Source organism: Cricetulus griseus, chromosome 4 (assembly GCF_003668045.3).
Source record: "Cricetulus griseus strain 17A/GY chromosome 4, alternate assembly CriGri-PICRH-1.0, whole genome shotgun sequence".
Lineage (NCBI taxonomy): Eukaryota > Metazoa > Chordata > Mammalia > Rodentia > Cricetidae > Cricetulus > Cricetulus griseus.
The window spans coordinates 206,935,904-206,942,282 of NC_048597.1; positions in this window are offsets into that span (position 1 = coordinate 206,935,904).

The window sequence follows — 6,379 nt, forward strand, 5'->3', positions numbered from 1 at the left end:
CAAGTACTCTCCGCATCACTTGTCCAACCCAAGCCACAGTGGAGCAAAGCCACAGGAGCAGGAGTCACCTTCAGCCTAGGCACTGAAAGCCTTAAGAGGTCTGGCCGGCAGAATCCGGCCTCACGGTTGCACCATACACCCAGGAGATGCCCCAGTTATCTATGAATGAAGTGGAAATGGACAGGGTCTCCTTTTTATTTTATTTTTTACTCTCCCCCTCCATCCTGCCCCCAACTCCACCAACCTGAGCCTTCATGTTCCCATCCCCTCCCCTCCACCACCACCCTGCCCCCAGTTTACCCAGGAGATCCCACCCATTTCCCCTTCCCAGGGAAATCTCTGCACACCTCTTAGGGTCCTCCTTGTTTGTTACCTGGCTTCTCTGGGGTTGTGGGTTGTAGCCTGGTTGTCCTTTGCTTTACATCCAATATCCACTCACGAATGAGTATATGCCATGTTTGATGGACAGGATTTTCATCCAAAGCTAGAATAAGGTGAACCCTAATCCAAAGCAGTTACTGATTGGTTTTGCCTTCACCCCACCCACTGGCAGGGTTGATGCCAAGCCGTTCTTCTCTCCATTCCACATGAGACAGGCAAATCCCTCTAGAAAGGGATCAGCTTTATACTCAAGTGTAAGTGATTCCTGGCTGTGCCACCATTGCTGTAAAGAAACAGAGAGAAGGGGCTGGGAAGATCGCTCAGCGGTTCAGAGTGCCTATTGCTCTTGTAGAAGACCCAGGATGAGTCCTAACACACAGGGCAGCTCCTTCCCACCTGTAACTCTGATTCAAGGCGATCAGGTACCTATTCTGCCCACCTTGGGCTCCTGCACATACCTGGTGCGTGCGTGTGTGTGTGTGTGTGTGTGTGTGTGTGTGTGTGTGTGTGTGTGTGTGTGTGTATACACATATGTATGCACATATGCATATGATGTATATGTGTACATGTATATGTTAAATAATATATATTCAGGCACACAAACATTTAAAAAATAAATACTTAAAAGAAAGAAACGGGAACACCTGAAAGATGTGGTTGTGTGGTGGACTAGCATGCGTAAGATCCTAGGTTTAATCCAGGGAGAGAGAGAGAGGGAGAGAGAGAGAGAGAGAGAGAGAGAGAGAGAGAGAGCACCAGCACTGAAAAGGAAGTAAGGATAGAGGAAATTATTGAAATAAGGAAAGGCTCACATAGACACCCCGCCCCAATTAACCTGGCAATGAATCAACCCAGCCAAACTCCAAGCTTTGGAAATAGTATTGGGTTAAGAGTCACATGGAGATTTCAAGTCCCAGCTTCACTACTCACAGGGCAACTCCACACCAGCCTAGACCATGCGTCTGCCAGAGCATCTGCCATCCCGCCACACAGGTGGGGTGTGAAGCCTGCAGACTGCCCAACACCAGAACATTCTCACACCCAGCTACATACTAGACGGCCACCTGGGGAGTTCCTCCTCCTCCTCCTCCTCCTCCTCCTCCTCCTCCTCCTCCTCCTCCTCTTTCCTCCTCTCTGTTCACCAACCCCGGATTACTCTGGTGTTTTATGTATTCTTTGAGAATTTTGTTGAGTATATTTTTATCATATTCTTTCCCATCCGCAAACTTCTTGCAGGTGCTTCACCACTCTGCCTACCCAACTTCAAATTCTTTCTCTTAAAACAAAAGGAAAAAAAAAAGGACACAGAGAAACATGGAGTCTGATTTGTGTTGATCATCTACTCATGAAGCATGGCACCCACTACCACTCTACTGAAGAAAACTTGCGCTCTCTCTCTCTCTCTCTCTCTCTCTCTCTCTCTCTCTCTGTCTCTCCCTCTCTCTCTCTGTCTCTCTCTCTGTCTCTGTCTCTCTGTCTCTGTCTCTCTGTCTCTCTCTCAGCAGCCATCATTTGTGAATAGTTACTTAGCTCTTGGTGGAACTTTGTGCCCACTTGCCCTCCTTTTTTTTGTTTTCTAACTTGAACTTGTGCAGGTCTTGTGCACACTGTCACAGGCTCTGTAGGTCATTTGTACTTCAGCCCTGTTGTATCTGGAAAATGATATTTCCTTGAAGTTATCCTCTGTCTCTGTCTCTGATAATCTTTCCATTTTCTGCATATATCCCTCAGAGAGGAGTCTGATAAAGACATCCACTCAGGGATGTGCCCTCCGAAGTCTCTCGCTCTCTTCACACTGTCCAGTTGTGGATCTCTGTGGTAATTACCATCTACTGCAAGAGGAAGCTTCACTTCTGAGAACTGAGTGATGAACTGATCCGTGGGTATAGCAGTATGTCACTGAGGGTTGCTTTCTATGTTCATTTAGTAGAATAATAGCAGGTTTTCCCCTAGGCCCGTGACTTATCTAGTCTCAAGTTCTTAGACTCTAACAATATAGATTTCATCTCATGGAGTGGGCCTTAAATCTGACCTCAAAAATAGTGGTTGGCTACTCCCCTAACATCTTGCCACTGTGGTACCACTGGGCATATCTTGCAGGCAGCTCACTATTATAGCTCACAGGGTTGACAACTGGGTCATATCGGTGATTATTTTTCTCCACCGTCTAGCACTATGAATGCAAACCAGTAGAAGCAAAGCCCCCAGTTGAGTACCAGCTAGATTTCTCCATGATGAGGGGCCCTTAAGCAGTAGGGTCTTACTATCAGATTGTGGAGAGTAACCAATAGCATTGGCAATGGCCTATAGTATTTGAGGGGTCTATGGGATCTCTTTAAACAATGATTCAAAAAGATGAAACCCACTCCTGGTACTGGGGGCTTTATTTGGTAGGATATGATGTCTAGTTGGGGTATTGTCTCCCCTACATATATGGTGATTCCACTTAAATTCCTTTCACTGTGTATATATTTTAGGCAGCTTCCAGAGTAGTAGGTTCTCATATGGCTTTTCAAAGGGCCTCTAAATCCCCCATCCCCTTTAATCTCCCTGGTTTAGTTTCCCTTCCATCCCTTTATAACATTATATTCTATTTCCCTTTACTCGGAAGACCACATCCTCCCCTTTGGTCCCTTACTAGATGCCTCCTCTGTGGTATTCCAAGTGAAATACACATAAAGGCTAACATACGCATATAAGAGAAAACAGCCATGTTTGTCTTCCTGGGTCTGGGTTACCTCACTCAGAATAATTGTTTCTAGCCCCATTCACTTACCTGCCAATTTCATAATTTCAATTCCATACTGCCTCATGGATTCATCCATTGATGAACATCTTGGCTTTTCCCAATTCCTGGCAATTATGAATAGAACAGCAAGAAACATGGACAGACAGTTATCTCTGTAGTAAGACGAGAAGTCCCTGGGTAGTTCTTATAGTCTCCTGTACCCTGGCTGTTCCCAGGATCAGTTCGATTTGGGCTAAGTCAAGGCACCAGGCATCTTTAGTTTCTAACGTTCCCAGGTGATTGGGAATGGCTCCAGAACTAAGAGCGGCTGTCCTGAGCCAAGGGATCCTGATGGGTAATTCAGCCTTAGCAATGTCTGTCGATATGATTTGAGAACTTGGGCAGGAACACTGCTAAGCATCCTGCAGGGCACATGACAGACTTACCCAGATGAAAACAACAACAAGGTTGAGAAACTGCCTTAGTTAATGTGGTGGTTTGAAAGAAAATGGGCCCCAAAGGGAGTAGCACTATTAGGAGGTGTGGCTTTGTTAGAGTGGGTGTGGTCTTGTTAGAAGAAGTGTGTCACTGTGGCAGTGGGTTTTAAGCTACCCTCAGTGTGGTAACACAATTCGCTTCCTGTTGCAAGTGAACCAAGATGTAGAACTCTAAGCTCCTTCTCCAGAGCCATATCTGCTTGTATGCCACCATGTCCCACCAATGATGATAATGGACTAAACCTCTGAAACTGCAAGCTAGCCACAATTAAATATTTCCCTTTATAGGAGTTGCTATGGTCATGGTATCTCTTCACAGGAATAGAAACCCTGACTAAGACAGTCAAAGCTAGATATTTTTTAATCATTAATGTCACTGAAAGAGCAGAAAGTCTAGACTTGCTTATGCTATGGGATAACCATTTTCCCATCAGCCTTGGTTTCTGTCCCCATCAGTGGAGAACTCAGGCAGGTGTTCTTCAAAAGACCATTCACATACAGGTATTTCTGAAAGCCTGTTATATACCAGCCAATGACCAAGTGTCATACCCATTGGGCAGTCAGAATTGCTTGAAACACCACAGCTTGTCCCATACTATTTCAGGTACTGAGGCCTCCCCCCATGAGACCCCCCTTCCAATGCACAAACGTCATGCCCAACAGTTAAGTTCTGATGGCAGACCAACACATGACCTTGGTACAAGCACATGTAGGAACAGTGGCCCTAACTTCAGGAGCTCTGGCCCCCTGCATCTCAGTGCCATTCTCACTGAATTGCCTGAATACTAGGACTGGTTCTGGTGGGCTGTAGGGAGCCAAGGAGGCTTTAGGCAAGAAAGTGACCTGCTCAGGCTTTGAAAAGATTTATCCTGGCAGCCATTCTGTTGGTAGTTATAAGAGTGAGTGAAGAAAAGCACTTGGGAGTCTGGCACAGGACAGGCACAATTAATTCAAAGTTCACTTGCTGCCTAAAGAATGCATGTGGAGGAGAAGACAGAGTGTTGTTTGTAAACCTGTAACCACAGCAACAGGCTTGGCTTTAATGCTCTTCATTTTCACACTCTGTCTCCAACACTTCCCAGAGCCTTGATCCTAAGTTGGCAGAAGCTTGCATCTCAGTAGCTGCTCAGCCTTCTTTGTGGTACTTTAGCCTTTCTCACCTCCGGTGCCAAGCTATTGGCGTTATCATGACTTTAAGCCCTGCTGCCTGACCAGCATGTGGATGTCATTGTCAAGGGGTACCCAAAGGTGCCTAATATATAAACAGACACTCATAATGGAGTCACCTCCAAATCTCCAAAGCATGGCCACAGCACTGTGATACCCACAGGAGCTGACAAAAGATGGGGGCTTGCCTGGACTGGTACCATGGAGTTATGAAGAGATTTCCCACATTTTACAAGTTCCTGGGATGATTGCCTCAGAAAGTATGTGATTTTAAGACTGCTTTTGAACCGAGGGTTACAATCTCTCAACGAATCTCTGAGCAAGACCATCCTCTAACGGCATCAATTCAACCTTGAGAAGTAGGTCTGCCCTGTGCACTGTCTCAGGAAGATGGTGCTGCTGAGGAGGCCAGCCTTAACTGTACAGACCCCGCTGAAGACAGGCTGGGGTGGCTGAGCTCTGGATCCCTCTAATCAGTGTGTAGCTCCTAGCTCTGTCCCATCCTTGCCCTACGAGATGAAAGAACTTGGGCAAATACTCTCTGTGCCTCAGTTTATTCACCTGTCTGTCTGGGCTCACCTGTCAAAGGCTTGTGATAACTTCGAGTTTAGTAACAATGACAGAAAGATGTTAGGAAAGCAGGTAGACAGACAGGGATAGGACAGATAGATGATAGATAGACAGATAATAGAAAAATGAGAGAGAGAGAGAGAGAGAAAGAGAGAGAGAGAGAGAGAGAGAGGAGAGAGAGGAGAGAGAGAGAGAGAGAGAGAGAGCAAGCTAGTATTTGCCTTTGTGTCTAGTATATAGAAAACCAATTTATTGAATTTAAACAAACAAAAAGGACCAAAGAGGCCCCTCAGGGTTGAGGTAGGCAGAACAGTTTGCCTACAGGTATGAGTAAGGAGGAGCTGAAAGTGAAACACAGGGCAAGCCCCATGATCACAGAAATCAAAAGGCAAGGCACTGACTCTGCCCCAGTAATAGAAAAAGGGTCAGGGACTCAGACTCTCTGCTATATACCATGTACACATGTGCACACACATAGAATGCTGGCTAGTACCCTATATACACATATGCACATGACTCAGATCCTCTGTTATATATACATATACATATGTGCACACACATAGGATGTGGGTTGGTGCCCTGGAGCTTCTGATGCAGACAAGTGCCCTCCAATCACAGAGACAGTTAGAGGGTAAATTTTATACTTTAAGACCCCAGTAATCCCTAAATGTCATTCTCAGGGAATCTCCAAACCTTCCTATAAGTAAAGTCAAACAAGGTGAATCGCAAGTATCTCTCTGGAAAGTTCTAATTATAAGCCGCCTCAACCAACTAGGGTGCCAAGTCTGTTCCAACAAAAAACCAGACATCTCAACACCTGTGATCAAACTCACCCCAACTCTGATTTCTTTATCCTTGCCAACAATGACAGTAACCATCCCACTCCGCTTGAACATCCCAACTTTCCACATTCCTTCTCCTGTAAGGGCTTTGCTATGTCCTCAGCCCTGCCTCATGTCCCCTAAAGGCTTGGGACCTGCAGAGGTGTATGAGTAGAAGTGGAGTGTACCCATGGGTTGCAGGAATGACCTTTCCC